The 25,604-nt window shown below is 45.3% G+C and overlaps 1 non-coding gene and 1 pseudogene across 1 annotated transcript; one reads left to right on the forward strand and one right to left on the reverse strand.

Annotated features, from left to right (window-relative positions):
* Positions 1 to 10,134: 10,134 nt before the first annotated feature.
* LOC100585489 lies at positions 10,135 to 12,048 on the reverse strand (annotated as a pseudogene).
* A 10,332-nt stretch (positions 12,049 to 22,380) lies between these two features.
* On the forward strand, positions 22,381 to 22,484 carry LOC115831945. The gene has a single exon (XR_004027434.1). It is a non-coding gene; the product is annotated as a small nucleolar RNA U13 (small nucleolar RNA).
* The last annotated feature ends 3,120 nt before the right edge of the window (positions 22,485 to 25,604 follow it).

Below are 25,604 nucleotides of genomic sequence, written 5' to 3' on the forward strand. Positions count from 1 at the left end.
GCTGTTTAAAACCACAGCTATCCCCAACAAAAAGGCTAAAATAAATGAGACAGAAAATATCAAATGTTGAAGAGGATGTGAAGCAACTGGAACTCCCTGGAACTCTCTGCCATTCACTGATGGCAGCAGGGTAAATTGTTAGAACCACTGTGTAAAACTGGGAAAAGAACCACTTTGGAAAACCAGGAACAGAGTGGCCCAACATTACTGATAGAACCTGATCCACAAAGTCCGGGTATCCTGATCTGCCCAGAGCCAACTTGGGGAGCAACTTTGGGGGCCCCGAGGGACACTTTGTAACTGGCCTGGCCAGGTGGCAGTCCACAGGGAGGAGTGTGGGGGCAGAGCCTTCTCCAGCCCTTGAGTTCCTCAGCTTCCTCCTGACTGCCCATGTGTGGCCAGTGCTCCCAGCCAGGCCTCAGCAGGAGGACAGACACCAGATCGCACCTTACGGGTCACTGGATGACCTGGGAGCTTCAGGCCCAGCGGTGTTCTCAGCCCCAAGCCTGCAGGGACACTCACCTCCCACCCTCAGAGCACCTTCCTTCTTTCTGTGCTTAGACTGGCGTTCCTCTTAACATACAGGCTTCCCTTCAATGGAACAAAAACATCCTCCCTTTGGCTTTAGTCCAGCTCCCCTGGGGCCACACAGAGCAGGAGGACCTTTTTTATTTCTTTTTTAACACTCAGCTGGGTGCCCTCAACCCCATCCCAGTCTCCAGCCTTAGTGTCATGGTCAGCCTGCCCCTGGCATCCAGCCTAGACCAATTCCAGACTTCATCCCTCCCCTCCAACCCCAGATGCACCCCTACCCCCACTTCCCCCATTATCAGTTGAATTGTGTCCCTCAAAAATTTTTGTGTTGAAGTCCTAATCCTGAGTACTTAAAAAATGTGACCTTATTTGGAAATAGCATCATTGCAGATGTAATTAATTAAGACGAGTGCAGTAGCGTGCTAATCCAATATGATTGGTGTCTTTAGAAAACTGAGAAATGTGGACACAGAGACAGACATTCACAGAGGAAGACATTGTAAAGACACAGGGAGAACAGACAGGCACAGTGGCTCACGCCTGTAATCTCAGCACTTTGGGAGGCTGAGATGGGAGACTTGCTTGAGGCCAGGAGTTTAAGACCAGCCTGGGCAACACAGCACAACCCCTATCTTGGGAAAAATTTTAAGGCCAGGCTCAGTGGCTCATGCCTGTAGTCCCAGCACTTTGGGAGGCTGAGGTGGGTGGATAACCTGAGGTCAGGAGTTCAAGACCAGCCCGGCCAACATGGTGAAACCCCATCTCTACTAGAAATACAAAAAAATTAGCCAGCCATGGTGGTATGTGCCTGTAATCCCAGCTACTTAGGAGGCTGAGGCAGGAGAATCACTTGAACCCAGGAGGCAGGGGTTGCAGTGAGCTGAGATTGCACCACTGCACTCCAGCCTGGATGACAAGCGTGAGAATCCATCTCAAAAAATAAAAATGAAAATAAATTAAAAATGAGCCAGGCATGGTGGGGCACACCTGTAGTCCCAGCTACTTGGGAGGCTGAGGTGGGAGGATCACTTGAGTCCAGGAGGTCCAGGCTGCAGTGAGCTATGATCATGCCACCGCACTCCAGCCTGGCGACAGAACGAGACCCTGTCTCAAAAACAAAAAGGCACAGGGAGAAGGGGGCTGTCTATCAGCCAAAGAGAGGGCCTGGAAAAGAACCTCTCCTCACAGACCTCAGAAGGAGCCAGCACCTACACTTTGACTCCAGCCTCTCAGGCTCCAAAGCTGTGAGACAACACATTCCTGTTGTTGAAGCCGCCCAGTCCATGGTCCTCTGCTACAGCCGCCCCAGAAAACTAAGACACACCTTGTCACTCATTCGTTCAAAAATACTTACAGAGCCCCGCCATGTGCTGGGGACAAAGCCATGAAGATGAAGAAGAGGAGTGAAGAATTACTGCCTTCACAGGGCTCACATTGCCGTGAAGGAGAAAGCCAGGTGGATGATGCCACAGTGGGTCAAGAGCTAAGAAAATAGGGAGATAAGACACGGGCTCTCTTAATTTTTTTTTTTTTTTGAGATGGATTCTTGTTCTGTCACCCAGGCTGGAGTGCAGTGGTGCAGTCTCAGCTCACTGCAACCTCCACCTCCCGGGTTCAAGCGATTCTCCTGCTTCAGCCTCCCAAGTAGCTGGCATTACAGGCATGTACCACCACGCTTGGCTAATTTTTGTATTTTTAGTAGAGACAGGGTTTCATCGTGTTGGCCAGGCTGGTCTCAAACTCCTGATTTCTTGATCCACCCGCCTTGGCCTCCCAAAGTGCTGGGATTACAGGCGTGAGCCACCGCACCCAGTGTCCTTAATTCTTTATCAACTCTCTCTCTGTCCACCCTTTCTGTTCTTCCTAGAAAAGGGCTCAGGATGCTCCCATCCTAAGGAGGCCTTTGCTCACCCCTGCTGTGCCCCCTAGCCTGTGCGACATTCTCCATCGCATCACTAGAGAAATCTTTAAACAATGGCTCCCTCCTCCTCCTACCTTCCCTGTGCTCTCCTGCACTCCAAGGCTGGCTGCGGCCTTCCCACTGTTCTGCACTCCATCTCTCCACCCCTGCCTTCCACAGCCTGTGCTGCCTTCCTGGACTCACCCACCCTCTCTGGGCTGCCAGGACCCTGCCCTTCTGCTCTCTCCCGCTTCTCTTCTCCTTTACTGACTTCTCTTTCTGCTCCTATTTCTTTTTTCTTTTACATTTTACTTTGTAAAACTTCAAGCCTACAAAAAGTTGCAAAAATAGTACAATGAATACCCTTATATCTTTCATCTAAGGCCATCAGTTGTTAACATGTTACCACTTTGCTGTATCTCAATGTATAGGCTTTTGTTGTTGTTGTTTTGAGACAGGGTCTCACTCTGTTCCCCAGGCTGGACTGCAGTGGCACGATCTCGGCTCACTGCAATCCCCGGCTTACTGCAATCCCCGCCTCCCGGGTTCAAGCATTCTCATGCCTCAGCCTCCAAAGTAGCTGGGACTACAGACATGCACCACCATGCTTAGCTACTTTTTGTATTTTTAGTATTTTTGTATTTTAATTTTGAATTTTAACCACAATTTAAATATAGTTAAGGATATTTTATATTGACACTCTATTTTATCTAAAATAGACTACAGATTTAAATTGTATCAATCACCTTAGTAATGCCTTTTGTAACTTTTTTTTCTTTTTTTGAGACAGCCTCACTCTTGTCGCCCAGACTGGAGTACTGTAGTGCCATCTCAGCTTACTGCAACCTCCACCCACTGAGCTCAGGCGATCCTCCCCCTCAGCCTTCCAAGTAGCTGGGACCACAGATGCACACCACCACCCCCGGCTAAGTTTTTGTATTGCGGGTAGAGACAGGGTTTCACCATGTTGCCCAGTCTGGTCTCGAACTCCTGAGCTCAAGCAATCTGCCCATCTTGGCCTCCCAAAGTGCTGGGATTACAGGTGTGAGCCACTGTGCCCAGCCTGTAGCTTTTTATTATTATTATTATTATTTTTATTTTTAATCCAAGAGCCAACCTGGGATCCCACATTGCATTTAGTCGCCATGTCCTGCTCCTTTAGAGAGCCACCATCCCCGAGGGTTGTCCTTCTCCGTAAGAGCCTCTCCCTGACTCAATCAGCACCTCTTTGCAGCTGTGTCTCTCCCTCCCCTGTGCTCCACTGAAGTCATTTCCAGCCCTGCTTCAGCCCACCTTTTGCTCGGGTCTGTCTCAGTTGTTATTGATTCCTCCCTGCCCCACCAGCTTCCGCAGGGCAGGGGTTCTGGTTTATCTGTGTCCCCTGGTGTCAGGCCCAGTGCTTGATGAATACACCATGGAAGAGGGAAAAAACACTCTCCCAGTGTCAGCCAGACCTGAACTTCAACTGTGGCTCCACCAGCCTCTGCTGTTGTAACCTCCATGGAGTTATTTAACAGTTACTCTGAACAGAGGCTAAAACTTACTTTGAGGGCTGCTATGAAGATCTCCGGAGTGCTGTCTTTGAATGCCTGGCGCACAGTACCCCTGGAAGGAAGAGAGGGAAGATTATCTGTGACATTCAGTAGATTTCAAAACATAGGAGGGCGATGGAGCATCCATGCTCAGCTCCTGGACTCCCTTGACATGTCCCACCACCGGCTCCATGCAGCTGGACCCTTCCAAGCTTGATGAAAGGACAAGCTAAAGTTAAGGAAAGCGCACAAGAAATCAAGCTGGTCTGGAGGCAGCTCCCAAGATGGAGAGGTGGGATTCATGTACCTTTGAAAGAGGCCCAGTCCATCATTTGACCAGATATTGCATGAACATGATAACCTGGCCATAAGTTAGGCCAGCTGGGGAACACCGTACTGCCCCACAGAAGAAGCAACCTGAGATCCCATCAGCCTGGGCCCCTCCAACACCTCTGCCCGGGCTCGGGGGTCCGAGGCTTCCTGCCCTTCCACAGTAGAAAGGACCGGCTGCCCAGGGAATGCGTTTGTTTAATATCAGATTCCTCAGCAACATCTGGATCCAATTTAGCTGTGAACATTGAAAATGAAGCCTGGCCACCAGCCAGCACACTGCAGGAAGAGCTGAGCCCGCTGTGCACAGATATAGAGTTGCGGAGGAGCCAGGCCAAACCCACCTAGCTCCCTTATTTGTTTCAGGCATCCTGGGGAAGGAGTAGAGGTGACTCCCTGGCAACCCAACTTTGGTCTCCTGCAGATCCATCTCCCTGCCAGCCTCTCAGGTTTTCCAAAACATTCAAGTGATTGCCACCCTGACATGGTGGCAGGGAGCTGGAAGGTTCTCTGTGTCCATGGGGTTTGGGGCTCCAAGGGTAACATCTTCTCCCAGTGCCAAGGGACACACATACACTCATGCTTCCACACAAACACAGGCATACAGGTGCATGCATGCACACACACCATGCCATTCTCTGCACTGGACTTCCAACACGTCCTGCACTTCGAAATCCCAGGCTCTCAGAACAGGCAGAACGTCTCATTCAACCTTCATTGTCCAGAGACACAGGGATTTGGCAAAGGTCAAACAGCAAAGCAAGTCACAGTGCAACATTACATTTACCAGGTGCTGACTTTAAACCAGATCCCTTGACGGGTATTTAAAATATAGTAGTACTTTCAAGTTTATCTTCAAAATAACTGGAGGATCCGTTCAGTATTTTGCCCAAAGCCACACACTTAATAAGTGGTAAGGCTGGGGATGAAACCCAAGTCAGCCTGACATCAAATTATAGGATTTCCTCCACTGCGGGTCCTGATGCCTGAAATTCCACCAGTAAGTCTTCCCAAGCTCTGATATTAAAAACCGTAAATGGTCCTGAACAGTTCTTGCCTTAGGCTATCTCTGGCCAACAACTGAAGGGGAACAGGAGAGAAGGACATCAGAGGGGGCATAGGGTCTCCAATAAGGAGGTGAAAGGGTGTAAGATGGACGTTTTCCAGCCTTTTCAGTTTTTAAGCCTCAGAGACTCGAATTGAAGGTTGAGGCCTCCTGAAAAGGCCTTTCCGGAAAGAGACCTCTGAGCATTGTCTTCTGTGGGAGGATGGTTCCATGGCTGTGCTATGCTGAGGCTGGTGGGTAGGGAAGTCTAGGCACAGTGAGTGGGTGTACAAAGATGAAATCCCTCTGGGACAGTTTGGTCATTTATATTAAAAGCTTAAAAAATGTATTTACTTTTTTTTTTTTTTTAAAGACTCACAGTCTCACTCTGTCACGATCATAGCTCACTGCAGCATGGAACTCCTGGGCTCAAGCGATCCTCCCACCTCAGCTTCCTGAGTAGCTGGAACTATAGTCATGCGCCACCACACTGGCTAATTTATTTTATTTTAGTTTTGTAGAGACAGACATCTTCTTATGTTGCCCAGGCTGGCCTTGAACTCATGGCCTCAAGCGATCCTCCTGCCTCACCCTCCTAAAGTGCTGAGATTATAGGTGTGAGCCACTGCTCCCAGCTGCACTTACCTTTTTTCCCAGCCTTTCTATGCATCCTCTGTGCTGAGCTTTATTAGAGCACTGTATATACGAAGTCCTCAACAAATAAGTAAAAATAACAGTTACAAAATGGTATGTAGAGGTTGATCCTGAGGACGCATCTATCTAGAGAATAGGAGAGACTTTTATGTTCCTAGTATTTGTCTTCATCCTTCCAATTTTTTGTTTGCTGTTGCTGTTTTTGAGTAGATATATGTAGAGAAAGCCAGTGTTCTTGTTTCTGTGAGATTCACTCCCCTTCTTTTGCTAACTACAATCCTGACTTCTCACCCCCACAATCAGGCAGGTGGTCATGTGACTTGGGCCTGGCTTATTAGAATCTGCCCACCAGGTCACAGTGATTGGTCCAGAGATGAGGACATGACTCAACATGATCATGTGACTTGGATGTGGCCTATCAGAATCCTTCCATCAGGCAATAGTGATTGGCCCAGGGATGAACACATGACTCAAACCAGGCCAAACGGGATCTAGTTAGTGGGAAGGAAAAACTTTTTCACACATGTGAACCCTCAGTAGGTAAACCTGGTGCTGTTGGCAACCAACCCACCTCCCAGCTCCCAGATGGGGGCTGCTTCCTTCCTCATGATGAGGATGGTATGTGAAATCCATGCTGAAATCCTCCAGACTCAGCCACAGCTCTGAAGCCTGCCGTCATTGTCCCTTTGGGCCGTGTAAGTCTTCCAGACCCATCGGGCCTCACTTGCTATGTTGCTCAGAGAAAATAACACTGAGGCAGGAACTAAGAACCCAGTGAGGATTGGCAAGAGGAGACCGCAGGGAAGAACCTTGTCCTTTTTGTACTTGGTGGGAAGTTAGGCACTGAAGGCTTTGGACAGCTGCCAGGTTCTTCTGTCCAGCCCCTGTAGCTCTTGAGTATGTGAAGTTCCCTTGAGTGGGTGGCGGGCAGTGAGGGCACCGAAGGGTTAGAATGCTTGAGGAAAGTAGAGAGAAAATGTGGGATTGTTATAAAATGCAGATAGAATGAGATAAGACCTTGCTGAGCCTGAAAAATTAAAAATGCGCAGATTGACTTCAAGTAGGTCTTTGGCAGGGTTAAAAGCCAGAGGTTTTGCTCCTCACTCTAAGCAGGAAATCGTTTGTGCAAAATAACAGGACATTAAAAAAGACCATTTTTTCTGGATTCGGTGAGCACCAGAAGTAGCCAAAGAGGCTAAAGTTACTTCTAAACCCATTTGTTTTAGGTTCTGCTCATGAACCTGGTGGAAACTGCGGGGGAACCCAAGCGGGGTGGGGCAGGGGTGAGACACACAAGTTCCCACCCTACTCTGCGCGCACGCTAAGCCATTAAACCTTCAACCAGCTGCTGACATCAGAGGGCACCTAATGAAAATGTGTCCGAGACCGGGTGCAGTGGATCACACCTGTAACCCCAGCACTTGGGGAGGCTGGGGTGGGTGGATTGCTTGAGCTCAGGAGTTTGAGACCAGCCTGAGCAACATGAGGAAATCCCCGCCTCTACAAAAAAAAAATACAAAAATAAAAATAAAAAAATTAGTCGGGTGTTGTGGCACACACCTGTAGTCCCAGCTACCTGGGAGGATCGCTGGAGCCTGGGAGGCAGAGTTGAAAGTGAGCCGAGATCGTACCACTACACTCCGGCCTGGGTGACAGAGTGAGACCTTGTCAGAAAAACAAAAAAAGAAAAGAAAAGAAGAAGAAAGAAGAAGGAGAAGGAGAAGAAGACAGGAGAGAACGAAAGAAAGAGAGAAAGAAAAGAAAATCGAGAAAGAAAGAAAGAGAAAGAAAGAAAGAAAGAAGAAAGAAAGAAAGAAAGAAAGAAAGAAAGAAAGAAAGAAGAAGAAAGAAGGAAGGAAGGAAGGAAGGAAGGAAGGAAGGAAGGAAGAAAGAAAGAAAGAAAGAAAGAAAGAAAGGAAGGAAGGAAGGAAGGAAGGAAGGAAGGAAGGGCCGGGTGCAGTGGCTCACGCTTGTAATCCCAGCACTTTGGGAGGCCAAGGCGGGTGGATCACGAGGTCAGGAGTTCAAGACTAGCCTGACCAACATGGTGAAACTGCATCTCTACTAAAAATACAGAAATTAGCTGGGCGTGGTGGCAGGCGCCTGTAATCCTAGCTACTTGGGAGGCTGAGGCAGGAGAATCACTTGAACCTGGGAGGCGGAGGTTGCAGTGAGCCGAGATCACGTCACGTACTCCAGCCTGGGTGACAGAGCCAGACTCCGTCTCAAAAAAAGAGAAAGAAAAGAAAATATGTCTACATTATGTTTTTAAGTTGTAGTTGCATTTTGTAGGAGTTGAAACTGGATTCTTCCGGAGCAGTTGCTCAGAAATCTTGGATTTGAGGCCTTTCATACTCATTTTCAGGAAGAAAGTGTTCTCCCCAGGAAAATGGATTGCTCAGTTGAAAGCATAAACTTCTATTTTGATATCTGCAGAGTTCATGTACACATGGCTGTGTACATTTGTCCTACTGGTTTGGAATTTAGATCTGGATTGATGTGACAGGTTATTGCTGTCTAACACTCTCTCTTGCTGAGAAGCTCTTAAATGGTTTTAGAGGTTATTTGTGAGTTATGACATGCTCCTCACTTTTTCAGGATTATGAAAAACATTGTGTTAGTCATGAGCCTGAAGAATTATAAATGTGTGATTTTAGTTAAGAATGTGCTTTTTATTTTTCTTTTTTCCTATTTACTTAGAAGCTAGTTTTCCGTCTCTGACACCACGTTGGCAGACGCCAGCAGGAAAAGAGAGGGATTTAATTTGGCAGCTTGCCTGGAAATAAGAGAGAAAAGTTCTTGCTTACACGAGTTGCTAGCTTATCCAAGGCTACAAAGAAAGAAAGATTCTTATGTCACTTTTTTCCTTTAAATTTTCTTTAAAAATTTTACCAAAGTAATACAGATACATTTAAAATATATATATGTCTCAAAGGATCCAGAAGGACTAACAATGAAAAACAATTACCCTCCCAAGTCCTCTTCCTGCTCCTAAGAAGGAGTCTCTTTCAACTTTGCCTTTTGGTGGATCCTTCCATGCCTCTAATACTCAGCTTATAAAGCTGTTTCTGTGTTTTTTTTTAAATTTTTATTTAATGAGGTATAAATAACATACCATTAAATTCATCCTTTTAAAGAGTGCAATTCAGTGGGGTTTTCTATATTCATAAAGTTGTGCAACTATCACCACTATCTAATTTTAGGATGTTTTTGTCATGCCAAAAGGAAACCCCATATCCATTAGGCAATCATTCCCCATTGCCCCTCCCTCAACCCCAGGCAACTACTCACCTATTTACTTACTTACTTTATTTATTTATTTATTTATTTATTGCATCTGCAGAGTTGGCATCGTAGCTTTATTTGTGGGCTGTGAGGGTGAAGGCAATCTGTCGTCAACTCTTCTTTCCCAGATATGCTCCAGAATAAAGAGGGGTGGGTGGAACAGCCGTGAGCAGGGCCAGGTGTGGGCTATGTGGTCTGTCAGGAGTCCTTAGGGCTGTGGCCCACGTGTGCACATCCTGTTTCAGAGGAGGGGGCCTGAGAAAAGGGGGCCAGCAGGACCAAGCAATTGTTAAGCTGAAAGGCTGCAAGTTTGATGGGACATAGACTTGGGCAGAAGGAGAGATGAAGTCAGGACAGGGCAGGACTGTGGCTTCACAGACTTAGGGAGGCAGAGCTGCTGGGGAGATACATTCTTCAGGCAAGCTTGTGCTTTACTGTCCTCAAAGTGGGTTCCTCTGCTTAATGAGCCCTTAATCTCTCCCCAGGAAAGTAGAAGAGAAAACCCAAAATGAGAAGGAAAATTTCTGGGCTGGACTGTCTGAGACTGGTTGTCTGAAATAGTCCAGAAAGAAAATGATTTCTCAGTTATCTAGCATTGCTTGTTGCAGTCCGGCTCCCATGACCTTAGTGTCCTGGAAGGCTTAAGGGCCTCCTAGTATCCTCCCCATAGAAAGGAAGCCCCATCGCTCATTAAAGATTATCTAGCAGCAGGCCTAGTAGTAGAGCAGGTTGACTTCAGGTTTACTGCTCAAGGTAAACAGTGACTGTGATTAAAGGAACTTGATGTCTTTCCCTCAGCTTAAATTGCATCCCATCTCTAGAACTGGCTGGGCCTTGGGTGGGAAGGGCAAGAACTAAGCCCGATGGAAGTCTCCCTGCTGACCACCAGTCTTGCTAATGAGCTTGATCTCCTCCAACACGATGTCCCTGCTGATAGCCTTGCACATGTCATACAGGGTGAGGGCGGCCACTGCAGCAGAGGTCAGGGCCTCCATTTCCACCCTGGTGGGGGCCCCGAGCCTGGCAAGATGCCCGGATCTCCACAGCATGGCACGTGCTGTCCAGCTCCAGCTGCACCTGGACGTGGCTCAGGGCCACGTGGTGGCACAGAGGGATCAGCTGGCTGGTCACCTTGGCTGCCCGGACTCCAGCCAGCTGGGCCACCATCAGGGCATCTCCTTTCTTGAGCTGGTTCTGCTGGACAAGCTTGAAGGCTACAGGCCCCAGGAGGACCATGGCTGAGGCCACAGCCACCCACTCGGTGTCTGGCTTCCTGCCCACATCTACCATAGCTTCCCGTCCTTCCAAGTCCACATGAGTTAGTTGTTCTGAGGTTAGCTGGGGTCCTGAGGGGGCAGCAGGAGCCCAGGAACCTGGGCTAAGGCACTTTGAGTTGGCATCTGAGTCTGCATGGGAAGTGTAGTGTCTCTGAAAGGAGCCAGACCCTAGCTGCTGCTGGGCTAGAAGAGGGGTCTGGGGGACCCTGTATCCTTTCCATAAAGTGGCCATCTGGCTGGAGAAATTCATTCTGGATCTCAGACCTTGAACATGGAGGGGGTCCCAGTAGGAAATGCTTGGATTGGCTGGTGGGGAATCGTGGAACATCAAAAATGTCTTGATGGGGGTCACCCACCAATGAGGATCATGGGCCGGTTCTTCATCTAGGAAATACTGAACATGCCTGCATGCTGCCGCTTCTTCCTGCCCACGGCAGCCCCGATGATTCTCAGCAGCTCCTGCTTGGAGGCCCCAGCTCACAGTGATCCTGTAGAGATACCTCAGAGTTTCCAAAGAGGCAGACCTTGAGGTTCCCCGTCAGCTGTGATTTGCAGGCGGTTGCAGGACCCACAGAAACCCTCAGACATGGACGTGTTGAAGCTGATCTGGCCTTGGAAGCCAGGGATTTTAAAGGCCTTGGCTGTCCTGGATTCCTCCTCTGGTAGCTTCTCCAACTCTGGCCACTGCTGCCAGACAGTTTCTAGCATCTCCTTATAGCTACCATCTTCTTGAAGTTCCACTTGTTGCCATCAAAGGGCATATACTCTATGAAGCGCACGTCCAGGCGGAGGCCCTTGGTCGAGGCCGCAAAGTCCAGGAGTTCATCCTTGTTAAGGCCTCGCATCACCACACAATTCACCTTCACAGGGTTGTAGCCTGGCTCCATGACCTTGTGGAAGCCTTTCCTGCGGACAATGAACTCAAACTTGGCAGGCACCAGTGTGTCCAGGCTGATGTTGATGGCGCTGAGACCAGCCTTCTGAAGCTGGGGCAGCAGCCGGGCCAGGTTGATGCCATTGGTGGTGACACCGATGGTCCTCAGCCCTTCCAGTCGCTGGAGCTGGGCCACAATGTCCACCACGTCCGGCTGGATGAGCGGCTCTCCGCCCGTAAGCCGGATCTTTTCGACGTCTTTCTTCACAAAGAGCCAGGCGAGGGTCAGGATCTCTTTTGTGGTCAGCATCTCTTCTGCGGTCAGCAGGTTGGCCTTGGGTGTCAGCGGGACCCCTTCCTCCGACATGCAGTACTGACATCTGAGGTTGCACTTCTCCGGGAGGGAGACCCGCAGGTAGCTGTGCTGCCGGCTGAAGCTGTCTGTGAGGAAGGCGTAGAAGGGGACCTCGTGCTCCCGCAAGAACTGCATCCGCCTGGACACCTCCTCTGAGGCAGCTTGCGGGGACTCGCCGGGGCGGGGCGGCATCACCGGAACCCCTGAGCTGCAGCTCCGTGGCGTTGGACCTTAGGAGCCGCCGCAGCATCCAGGACAGTGGCCGCGCCACCGTGAAGCCTGATCCTGGCAGAGCTGCGGCCTGCAGCCGGCTTCGGGAGCACACTGGCCGGGCAAAAGTGATTCTCCTGCCTCAGCTACCTGAGTAGCTGAGATCACAGGCATGCACCACCACGCCCGGCTAATTTTTTGTATTTTGAGTAGAAGTGGTGTTTCACCATGTTGGCCAGTCTGGCCTCGAACTCCTGACCTCGAATGCTCTGCCTGCCTCAGCCTCCCAAAGTGCTGAAATTACAGGGGTGAGCCACCGCGCCAGGCTCATCTACTTTATGTTTCTATAGATTTACCTTTTCTGGACATTTCATACAAATGGAATCACATAATATGTAACCTTGTATGATTGGCTTCTGTCACTTAGTGTAATGATTTCAGGGTTCATCCATGTCAGTGCCCCATTAGTCATAAAGTAACGTATGCATAGACTACATTGTATGTATAGACTACGTTTCATTTATCCATTCATTAGTTGATGGACATTTACACTGTTTCCACCTGGGGCTATTATGAATAACGCTGCTGTGAGCGTTCATATGTGTTTGTGTGCACATATGTTTTCAATTCTTTTGGATATATATATACAACTGTTTTTATTCATCCCTTTATACTTCCTGTTATGAGAGATGAGGATTTAGCTTGTTTACAGTATTCTCTCTCCTTCCCATTTCTATCCTACCAGTAATCTATTTTTCTTCTTCCTTTTATTACATTTGTAACTGTAGTAATAGTGATTGATTTTCACTCAGATAACAAAAACCCGCCTACAGCAGCTTAAACACACAGGGAGAAATTTGTATTCACTAAAAAAGTCCTGCTTATTGTTGGTTCGGCTGCCAAAAACTGCCAGCAGGGACCCAGTTTAAAACAAAATAAAAATTTAAATAAATTTTTTATTTTATGCCTTCCCTATCTTTCCTCTCTGCCATCCTTAACAGGCTAGTTTTTATATTCACGCTTGTCTTCATTTGATTACAAGATGGTGGCCACAGCTCCAAACATCACAGCTTCATACAAACAGGAAAAAGAGGAGAGTAGGCAGGAAACAGGAGCTATGTCTGTCACCTTTCATCAATAAAGTACAAGCTTTCTTAGACCTCCTCTCACAAACCCTCCAGCAAAGCAAACTTCCACTTACATCTCACTGGCCAGAACTAAGTCACATGACCACACATAGCTGCAAGGGAACCTGGAAAAACCTACAAGAAACTGGATTGACTAATTGGCTTATATCAATAGTTCTCAACCCTCATTACATATTAGAATCTCCTAGGGATATTTTTAAGTGTACATCTCTGAACATGGTCTTATCCTAGAGTCAGTGGTTCTCAACCAAGGGCAAGTTGGCAATGTTTGTGTACAGTCTTGATCCTTGTAACTGGGGGTGAGGTGCTCCCACCATTAAGTGGATAGAGGCCAGGATGGTGTAAAACACCCTACAACACACAGAACAGCACCCAACAACACAGAATTATTCTGTTCAAAATGTCAGTAGTGTCAAGTTTGAGAAAACTTGCCCTAGACCAATTAAATTATAATCTCTTCTATGTGGTTGCAATGTGCAGCCAGGGTTAAGATTCACTGGTTTCTGAATGATCCATTACATATCATGATTACACCACATTGACGCCCTGAACAAAACTAGGGTTCTGTTACAAGGAAGTAAAGGGGAAAAAATATTGGTTACATAGTGTGTCTGCTCCAGTGACTTTGGTCATATGCTAACAGTTTTACTTCTAATTCTATTAATTATGTAGTGTCTTTTGGTTCCTGTTTCATGAGATGAGAATATCAGCCCCTCATGCACTTTGAGCTCTTCTCCCTTTCACTTTTCAACTTCTATCATTTGAAATTTAATTTTAGATTGACAAAGTGAATAGCATTTATTTTCTGTCCTATAATCAAAATTACATCTATATGTTGTCTAACTACTGATTTTTTTTCTTTCTTTCTTTCTTTTTTTTTTTTTTTTGAGACAGGGTCTCACTCTGTCACCCAGCTGGAGTGCAGTGGCATGATATTGGCTCACCAAAACCTCTGCCTCCCAGATTCAAGCAATCTCCTGCCTCAGCCTCCCAAGTAACTGGGATTACAGGCTTACGCCCCCATGCCTGGCTAACTTTTGTATTTTTGGTAGAGACAGGGTTTCACCATGTTGGCCAGGCTGGTCTTGAACTCCTGTCCTCAGGTGATCTGCCTGCCTCGGCCTCCCAAAGTGCTGGGATTACAGGCGTGAGCCACTGCGTCCAGCCTAACTATAGATTCTTAAAGTTGAAATTTAATAAACAGGATTTATATTATGACAATATAAATGTTGTTCACTGCAGAGCTCAGAAATGTTTTTAAGTTACATTTCTTTATCAGCTTTTGTTTTACCTAGAGTTTGTAATTTTATTTATTTTATGTGTTTTTATTTATTTATTTTTTGAGACAGGGTCTCACTCTGTCACCCAGGCTGGAGTGCAGTGGCGTGGTCACAGCTCACTGCAGACTGGACCTCATAGGCTCAAGTGATTCCTTCACATCAGCCTCCCAAGTAGCTGGGACCACAGGCATACACCACCACACCTGGCTAATTCTTGTATTTTTTGTAGAGATGGGGTCTTGGCCAGGCTGGTATCAAACTCCCAGGCTCAAGCGACCTGTGCCCCCTCAACCTCCCAAAGTGCTGGGATTACATGTGAGCCAGCCCACCCAGGCCTTATTTTTTTTCTTTTTTGGGGGGAGTGTTAGACTTAGGCCATTTTATTTTTATGTTATTTGTTTGCTTGTTTGTTTGTTTATTTATTTATTTATTTATTTATTGAGGCAGAGTCTTACTCTGTCACCCAGGCTGGAGTGCAGTGGCATGATCTTGGCTTACTGCAACCTCTGCCTCCCAGGTTCAAGCAATTCTCCCGCCTCAGCCTCCTGAGTAGCTGGGATTACAGGCGTGCACCATCACACCTGGCTACTTTTTGTATTTTTAGTGGAGACGGGTTTCACCATGTTGACCAGTCTGGTCTCAAACTTCTGACTTCGGGTGATCCACCTGCCTCGGCCTCCCAAAATGCTAGGATTACAGGCAGGAGCCACCGTGACTGGCCAACTTAGGCTATTTTAAAAGGTATTCATATAACCCTACTTCTATCTGGTATCAGCAAGGAACAAACAAGGACTAAGACTAGACAAAGTTTCTTGGAACTAAAAGCTTTCCCAATCACCCTCTAATTCCAATGAGATTTTTAAAAACTGTGGAATCTAATTCAGTTGAAACCAGGCTTACATAATAGAGTTCTAATACTGTAATTCTATGTATCTAGCTAGGTTTCAGTAAATAAAGAAATACATATTTGGTGAAGTTGTTAAATGTTAAATTTTTGTTTGGGAATGGTTTTACTAGATGCTTCTAATGTAAACAGGAGAAAAATCATTCATTGACTCACTTGTCAGATACAATGTGATTTTATATATTACACACTGGTGAAGTAGGGATATAGTGATGGATGAGCTAGCCCCATGTGACAACTGTAAATAATTTTATTTGCAGTGGATACTTCTCATTATTGACTGCTCTATAGCCAAAGAACATTAAGCGAAATTACATTCAGACTTGATGTCACTGGGAAGCAAGGTCTCCACCATTGTGAACATCTGGGTGCAGCTGCAACAGGAACATGCTGTGACCTCTGGGACACTGAACGTCTACCCTGATTGCAACTCCACATTGAAATTCCTTCTAGAATTCAGTGGTAATTTAAATAACTTTGTGATAGGCTTCCCAGAGCTCCACAGAGCACTGTCGATGACTGCCTGGATACCCAGAAGCTGTATAATTCAATCTTGTAGGTAATATAATATCACTTCTTCATAGATTATTTTTGCACATAGTGTAGTTGTATTTTCTGTTACTTTTGATTGGCCAAATTTTTAGTGAGGTAAAATATACATAGAGTGGGGGGTGGAGCCAAGATAGCCGAATAGGAACAGCTCCGGTCTACAGCTCCCAGCATGAGCGACACAGAAGACAGGTGATTTCTGCATTTCCTCAGATGGAAACCCATCTGAGGTACCGGGTTCATCTCACTAGGGAGTGCCAGACAGTGGGTGCAGGACATTGGGTGAAACGCACCGTGTGCGAGCTGAAGCAGGGCGAGGCATTGCCTCACTCGGGAAGCACAAGGGGTCAGGGAGTTCCCTTTCCTAGTCAAAGAAAGGGGTGACAGACGGCACCTGGAAAATTGGGTCACTCCCACCCTAATACTGCACTTTTCCGATGGGCTTAAAAAACGGCACACCAGGAGATTATATCCCACATCTGGCTCGGAGGGTTCTACATCCACAGAGTCTCGCTGATTGCTAGCACAGCAGTCTGAGATTAAACTGCAAGGTGGCAGTGAGGCTGGGGGAGGGGCGCCCGCCATTACCCAGGCTTGATTAGGCAAACAAAGCAGCCAGGAAGCTCGAACTGGGTGGAGCCCACCACAGCTCAAGGAGGCCTGGCTGCCTCTGTAGGCTCCACCTCTAGGGGCAGGGCACGGACAAACAAAAAGACAGCAGTAACCTCTGCAGAATTAAATGTCCTTGTCTGACAGCTTTGAAGAAAGTAGTGGTTCTCCCAGCACGCAGCTGGAGATCTCAGAACAGGCAGACTGCCTCCTCAAGTGGGTCCCTGACCCCCGAGCAGCCTAACTGGGAGGCACCCCCCAGTAGGGGCAGACTGACACCTCACACAGCCGGGTACTCCTCTGAGACAAAACTTCCAGAGGAATGGTCAGGCAGCAGCATTCACGGTCCATGAAAATCCGCTGTTCTACAGCCACCACTGCTGACACCCAGGCAAACAGGGTCTGGAGTGGACCTCTAGCAAACTCCAACAGACCTGCAGCTGAGGGTCCTGTCTGTTGGAAGGAAAACTAACAAACAGAAAGGACATCCACACCAAAAACTCATCTGTACATCACTATCATCAAAAACCAAAAGTAGATAAAACCACAAAGATGGGGAAAAAACAGAGCAGAAAAACTGGAAACTCTAAAAAGCAGAGTGCCTCTCCTCCTCCAAAGGAATGCAGTTCCTCACCAGCAATGGAACAAAGCTGGATGGATAATGACTTTGATGAGTTGAGAGAAGAAGCCTTCAGACGATCAAACTACTCTGAGCTAAAGGAGGAAATTCAAGCCAAAGGCAAAGAAGTTAAAAACTTTGAAAAAGAATTAGACAAAGGTATAACTAGAATAACCAATACAGAGAAGTGCTTAAAGGAGTGATGGAGCTGAAAGTCAAGGCTCGAGAACTACGTGAAGAATGCAGAAGCCTCAGGAGCCGATGTGATCAACTGGAAGAAAGGATATCAGCAATGGAAGATGAAATGAATGAAATGAAGTGAGAAGGGAAGTCTAGAGAAAAAAGAATAAAAAGAAACGAACAAAGCCTTCAAGAAATATGGGACTATATGAAAAGACCAAATCTAAGTCTGATTAGTGTACCTGAAAGTGGCGGGGAGAATGCAACCAAGTTGGAAAACACTCTGCAGGATATTATCCAGGAGAACTTTCCCAATCTAGCTAGGCAGGCCAACATTCAGATTCAGGAAATACAGAGAATGCCACAAAGATACTCCTCAAGAAGAGCAACTCCAAGACACATAATTGTCAGATTCACCAAAGTTGAAATGAAGGAAAAAATGTTAAGAGCGGCAAGAGAGAAAGGTCGGGTCACCCGTAAAGGGAAGCCCATCAGACTAACAGCAGATCTCTTGGCAGAAATTCTACAAGTGAGAAGAGTGTGGGGGCCAATATTCAACATTCTTAAAGAAAAGAATTTTCACCCTGGAATTTCATATCCAGCCAAACTAAGCTTCATAAATGAAGGAGAAATAAAATCCTTTACAGACAAGCAAATGCTGAGTGATTTTGTCACCACCAGGCCTGCCCTAAAAGAACTCCTGAAGGAAGCACTAAACATGGAAAGGAACAATCGGTACCAGCCACTGCAAAATCATGCCAAATTGAAAAGACCATCGAGGCTAGGAAGAAACTGCATCAACTAATGAGCAAAGTAACCAGCTAACATCTTAATGACAGGATCAAATTCACACACAACAATATTAACTTTAAATGTAAATGGACTAAATGCTCCAATTAAAAGACACAGACTGGCAAATTGGATAAAGAGTCAAGACCCATCGGTGTGCTGTATTCAGGAAACCCATCTCACATGCAGAGACGCACATAGGCTCAAAATAAAAGGATGGAGGAAGATCTACCAACCAAATGGAAAACAAAAAAAGGCAGGGGTTGCAATCCTAGTCTCTGATAAAACAGACTTTAAGCCAATAAAGATCAAAAGAGACAAAGAAGGCCATTACATAATGGTAAAGGGATCAATTCAACAAGAAGAGCTAACTATCCTAAATATATATGCACCCAACACAGGAGCACCCAGATTCATAAAGCAAGTCCTGAGTGACCTACAAAAAGACTTAGACTCCCACACAATAATAATGGGAGACTTTAACACCGCACTGTCAACATTAGACAGATCAACGAGACAGAAAGTTAACAAGGATACCCAGGAATTGAACTCTGCCCTGCACCAAGCTGACCTAATAGACATCTACAGAACTCTCCACCCTAAATCAACAGAATATACACTTTTTTCAGCACCACACCACACCTATTCCAAAATTGACCACATAGTTGGAAGTAAAGCTCTCCTCAGCAAATGTAAAAGAAGAGAAATTATAACAAACTGTCTCTCAGACCACAGTGCAATCAAACTAGAACTCAGGATTAAGAAACTGACTCAAAACCACTCAACTACACGGAAACTGAACAACCTGCTCCTGAATGACTACTGGGTACATAATGAAATGAAGGCGGAATAAAGATGTTCTTTGAAACCAATGAGAACAAAGACACAACATACCAGAATCTCTGGGACACATTCAAAGCAGTGTGTAGAGGGAAATTTATAGCACTAAATGCCCACAAGAGCAAGCAGGAAAGATCCAAAATTGATACCTAACATCACAATTAAAAGAACTAGAAAAGCAAGAGGAAACACATTCAAAAGCTAGCACAAGGCAAGAAATAACTAAAATCAGAGAAGAACTGAAGGAAATAGAGACACAAAAAACCCTTCAAAAAATTAATGAATCCAGGAGCTGGTTTTTTGAAAAGATCAACAAAATTGATAGACCGCTAGCAAGACTAATAAAGAAGAAAAGAGAGAAGAATCAAATAGATGCAATAAAATATGATAAAGGGGATATCACCACCAATCCCACAGAAATGCAAACTACCATCAGACAATACTACAAACACCTCTACGCAAATAAACTATAAAATCAAGAAGAAATGGATAAATTCCTTGACACATACACCCTCCCAAGACTAAACCAGGAAGAAGTTGAATCTCTAAATAGACCAATAACAGGCTCTGAAATTGTGGCAATAATCAATAGCTTACCAACCAAAAACAGTCCAGAACCAGATGGATTCACAGCCGAATTCTACCAGAGGTACAAGGAGGAACTGGTACCATTCCTTCTGAAACTATTCCAATCAATAGAAAAAGAGGGAATCCTCCCTAACTCATTTTATGAGGCCAGCATCATCCTGATACCAAAGCCTGGCAGAGACACAACAAAAAGAGAGAATTTTAGACCAATAACCTTGATGAACATTGACGCAAAAATCCTCAGTAAAATACTGGCAAACCAATCCAGCAGCACATCAAAAAGCTTATCCACCATGATCAAGTGGGCTTCATCCCTGGGATGCAAGGCTGGTTCAGCATACGAAAATCAATAAACGTAATCCATCATATAAACAGAACCAAAGACAAAAACCACATGATTATCTCAATAGATGCAGAAAAGGCCTTTGACAAAATTCAACAACCTTCATGCTAAAAACTCTCAATAAATTAGGTATTGATGGGATGTATCTCAAAATAATAAGAGCTATCTATGACAAACCCACAGACAATATCATACTGAATGGACAGAAACTGGAAGCATTCCCTTTGAAAACTGGCACAAGACAGGGATGCCCTCTCTCACCACTCCTATTCAACATAGTGTTGGAAGTTCTGGCCAGGGCAATTAGGCAGGAGAAGGAAATAAAGGGTATTCAATAAGGAAAAGAGGAAGTCAAATTGTCCCTGTTTGCAGATGACATGATTGTATATCTAGAAAACCCCATCATCTCAGCCCAAAATCTCCTTAAGCTGATAAGCAACTTCAGCAAAGTCTCAGGATACAAAATCAATGTACAAAAATCACAAGCATTCTTATACACCAGTAACAGACAAACAGAGAGCCAAATCATGAGTGAACTCCCATTCACAATTGCTTCAAAGAGAATAAAATACCTAGGAATTCAACTTACAAGGGACGTGAAGGACCTCTTTAAGGAGAACTACAAACCACTGCTCAGTGAAATAAAAGAGGATACAAACAAATGGAAGAACATTCCATGCTCATGGGTTGGAAGAATCAATATCATGAAAATGGCCATACTGCCCAAGGTAATTTATAGATTCAATGCCATCCCCATCAAGCTACCAATGACTTTCTTCACAGAATTGGAAAAAACTACTTTAAAGTTCATATGGAACCAAAAAAGAGCTCGCATCGCCAAGTCAATCCTAACCCAAAAGAACAAAGCTGGAGGCATCACGCTACCTGACTTCAAACTATACTACAAGGCTACAGTAACCAAAACAGCATGGTACTGGTACCAAAACAGAGATACAGATCAATGGAACAGAACAGAGCCCTCAGAAATAATGCCGCATATCTACAACTATCTGATCTTTGACAAACCTGACAAAAACAAGCAATGGGGAAAGGATTCCCTATTTAATAAATGGTGCTGGGAAAGCTGGCTAGCCATATGGAGAAAGCTGAAACTGGATCCCTTCCTTACAGCTTATACAAAAATTAATTCAAGATGGATTAAAGACTTACATATTAGACCTAAAACCATAAAAACCCTAGAAGAAAACCTAGGCATTACCATTTAGGACATAGGCATGGGCAAGGACTTCATATCTAAAACACCAAAAGCAATGGCAACAAAAGCCAAAATTGACAAATGGGATCTAATTAAACTAAAGAGCTTCTGCACAGCAAAAGAAACTACCATCAGAGTGAACAGGCAACCTACAAAATGGGAGAAAACTTTCGCAACCTACTCATCTGACAAAGGGCTACTATCCAGAATCTACGATGAACTCAAACAAATTGACAAGAAAAAAACAAACAACCCCATCAAAAAGTGGGTGAAGGACACGAACAGATGATTCTCAAAAGAAGACATGTATGCAGCCAAAAAACACATGCAAAAATGCTCATCATCACTGGCCATCAGAGAAATGCAAATCAAAACCACAATGAGATACTATCTCACACCAGTTAGAATGGCCATCATTCAAAAGTCAGGAAACAACAGGTGCTGGAGAGGATGTGGAGAAATAGGAACACTTTTACACTGTTGGTGGGACTGTAAACTAGTTCAACCATTGTGGAAGTCAGTGTGGCGATTCCTCAGGGATCTAGAACTAGAAATGCCATTTGACCCAGCCATCCCATTACTGGGTATATAACCAAAGGATTATAAATCCTGCTGCTCTAAAGACACATGCACACGTATGTTTATTGCGGCACTATTCACAATAGCAAAGACTTGGAACCAACCCAAATGTCCAACAACGATAGACTAGATTAAGAAAATGTGGCACCTATACACCATGGAATACTATGCAGCCATAAAAAAGGATGAGTTCATGGCCTTTGTAGGGACATGGATGAAAATGGAAATCATCATTCTCAGTAAACTATTGCAAGGACAACAAACCAAACACCGCATGTTCTCACTCATAAGTGGGAATTGAACAATGAGAATACATGGGCACAGGAAGGGGAACATCACACTCTGGGGACTGTTGTGGGGTGGGGGGACGGGGGAGGGATAGCATTAGGAGATACACCTTATGCTAAATGCCGAGTTAATGGGTGCAGCACACCAACATGGCACATGGATACATATGTAACAAACCTGCACATTGTGCACATGTACCCTAAAACTTAAAGTACAATTTAAAAAATCAAAAAAAAAATGTACATGGAGTGAAAGACAGATCTTAAGTACAATTCAAGGAGTTTTGACAAATGTATACTCCTATGTAACCAATGTCTTCATTGGTTAATTTTCTCTTTTGGGAGTTTCAGGTAACTACTAATTTGAGTTAATGCCCAAAGATCTCTGAAAAAAAATTTTTCTCTTTTTTCCTATGAAAGTTTTTTTAATTGTGATAAAATCCACATAACACGATCTTTTTGGAGTTCGTAAGCATGATCGTTGGATTTTCATGTGCATGCGTGAGATGTGACTCCCTCAAGCCTTGTTACGACATCAGCACATTACCAGTCTGACACACACAGAAAATACACATAACAAAATTTACCATCAGTGACAGTACATTTATAATATTGTGCAACCATTACTACCATCTAGTTCTAGAACATTTTCACTACCTTAGAAGGAAACCCCATACACATTAAGCAATCACTCCCCATTCCACCTTCCCTAAGCTCTGGCAACTATTCATCTGCTTTCTGTCTCTATGGATTTGCCTAGTCTGGATATTTTATATAGAATCATACTATATTGGCCTTTTGTGTCTGGCCCATTTTTTTTCACTTAGCATAATTTTTTCAAGGTTCATAAATTTTGTAGCCTGTGTCAGTACATCATTTCTTTTTATGACAGGATAATATCCCATTGTGTGTTTATACCACAATTTATCTGTTTATGTGTTAATGGGCATTTGAGTTGTTTTCACCTTTTGGCCACTGTGAATAGTGCTGCTATGACCATTCATGCAAAAGTTCTGTTTGAACACTTGTTTTCAACTCTGAAAAAGATACTATTTTGTCACCCCTATTGGGACCTGCTATTTTGCTCCTTTACTGCCTGTTACTTGTTCTAAACAAAGCAAAACAAAAAGAGCAAGTCAGTGCTGAAACTGCCAAGGAAAAAAAGGTAAACAATGGTCATGCTGTTTGACATGATTTTGGACAACCCCCTTGGCCAGTGCTCAGGAATGTGAAAATCATAGACATGGAGAACAGAAAACAGTGCATTCTTAGTTAACAAAATCACAGACTTTCCCAGCATTTGGTGTGAAAGGCTTTGATTCCTATGTCTGTGTCCAAAGGGGATTATTGTTTAAACCACAATGGCTGCTTAGTGGCTGGTTGCAAACGAGGTTGAAATGGTAAAAATGGTAAAAATGATAATTGCCCAGTGAGCAGTCCTGGCAGTTGCTAAACTTGCAGTGCAGTGGGCAGATTTTAAGAAGGAGGGATGGAATGAGCTAGAGAGGTCATTTGAGCTACCTGGTAATGGTGTTACCCAGGGTACACACACCTGACTGGATGCAAATCCCACCAAGTTTCCAGTGTCCTCTAAACTACCAGCCCAAAGTGATTACCCAACCCTGGGAGTCTAAGAAGTTCAAGAACTCTGAAAAACGAAGGGGTAATCCCCAGTGTCCACTCAAAACGAAATGCCGATTTGGTCAGTACAGAAAAGCAAATGGGACCTGGAGACTGTAGCTGTAGAGCAGCAGCATCTCCCACCACTGGGGCTAAAACTATCACTGGGTTCCTGGTGTTGAGATGCAAATGTGGGAACAGGCTTCCCTAGCACATTCTCCTCCCTTTCTGTCCACTCAGATCACGAGAAATAGTTTGGCTGCACCAGTCACTGGCAGCCTCGGGATGGACCAAGTCCTTTACAATCTGCTACTTAGCTGTGTGATTTTGGACAAGTTACTTAACACATCTCAGCCTCAGTTTCCTCAACTGAAAAATGGTGTTAATAAAAGGGCCTGTCACTGCCAGGCGCAGTGGCTCACACCTGTAATCCCAGCACTTTGGGAGGCCGAGGCAGGCAGATCACTTGAAGTCAGGAGTTTGAGACCAGCCCGGCCAACAGGGTGAAACCCCATCTCTACTAAAAAAAAAAAATTAGCCAAGCACGGTGGCTCGTGCCTGTAATCCTAGCTACTTGGGAGGCTGAGGCATGAGAATCCCTTGAACCCAGGAGGTGGAGGTTGCAGTAAGCCGAGACTGTGCCACTGTGCTCCAGCCTGGGGGACAGAGCAAGGCTCTGTTTTAAAATAAAGTGTGTGTGTGTGGGGGTGCTATCACTTAGGGTTAATGAGAGAATTCAGTTAAGCCATATGGAGCACTTAGCAGAGTTTCAGGCATACTGTTAGTGACCCCCCCAAAAAAAAAAAACAGTTATTATTGTGCTGCTGAAAAAGTGGGGCGGGCACAGCAGCACTACAGATGTGATATTAACTGCCTGGGCAACCTGAGCCATCCCTAAGGGCCCAAAACAGGGAGAGGGGTGAGAAGGAACAGGGTATCTAGATCCCCAGTGATCATGGGTCACTATTAAGAGAAGCCAGCCTCTGCATTTACTGCTGGCTGTATATCCATGGCCTGCCCTGAAAAGCCACGTGGTTCACCCTGGGCAAAAGTGTTTCAGCTTACTGGATGCCTTATGATTGTAATAATTCATATGTAACTTTAAATGTATACAATCATTCATTCATTTATTGATCAGTAACCACTTACTAATCACCTACTGTGTGCCAGCCACTAGAACCTTGGGTTACAGCAACAAATAAGACACCCAGTGGCTGGGCTCAGTGGCTCATGCCTGTAATCCCAGCACTTTGGGAAGTCAAGGTAGGTGGATCAGTTGAGCTCAGGACTTTGAGACCAGCCTGGGCAACACAGTGAAACCCCATCTCTACAAAAAAATACAAAAATTACCCGGGCATGGTGGTGCACACCTGTAGTTCCAGCTACTCGGGAGGCTGAGGTGGGAGGATCACTTGAGCTGGGGAGGTTGAGGCTGCAGTGAGCTGAGATGGTGCCACTGCACCCAGCCTGAACAACAGAGAGAGACCGTCTCAAAAAAAAAAAAAAGAATCACACAGCATTCCTGCTCTCATGGAGCTTATATTCTTAAGGGGCTTTGCCACATGATGCCTGTGTCCTTAACTTCTTGTCATTTAACCTTTTGATGCCTCAGTTTCCTAACCTAGGACGTGGAGATAGTAACAACAGCCACCTCAGAAAGTTGTCATGAGTTTTGAATGTGTTACTATCATAAAGCACTTAGAACAGTGCAAAGCGTGGAGTAAGCACTGTGTAAATGCTATCATTATTCAGAGGAAGGCTGAATGAGAAACAGGTTTGGCAAAGAAGATCAAGAGTCTCCTTTGGGTGCTTGTTAACGCTGAGGTATCAGCTGAATATCCAACTTAGGATTATTGATCGGGAGTTCAGGTATGTCTGGAGGTCAATGGACAGGTCTGAGTTGGAGGTATAAATCTAGGGGTAATTGACGTATTGTTAATATTTAAAGTCCTGAAATTAATTGAGAACAGGCTCAGGGACTCACACCTATAATCCCAGCATTTGGGAGGCCAAGGTGGGAGGATTGCTTGAGGGCAGGAATTTGAGACCAGCCTGGG

The sequence above is a fragment of the Nomascus leucogenys genome, chromosome 2, assembly GCF_006542625.1.
Source record: "Nomascus leucogenys isolate Asia chromosome 2, Asia_NLE_v1, whole genome shotgun sequence".
Classification (NCBI taxonomy): domain Eukaryota; kingdom Metazoa; phylum Chordata; class Mammalia; order Primates; family Hylobatidae; genus Nomascus; species Nomascus leucogenys.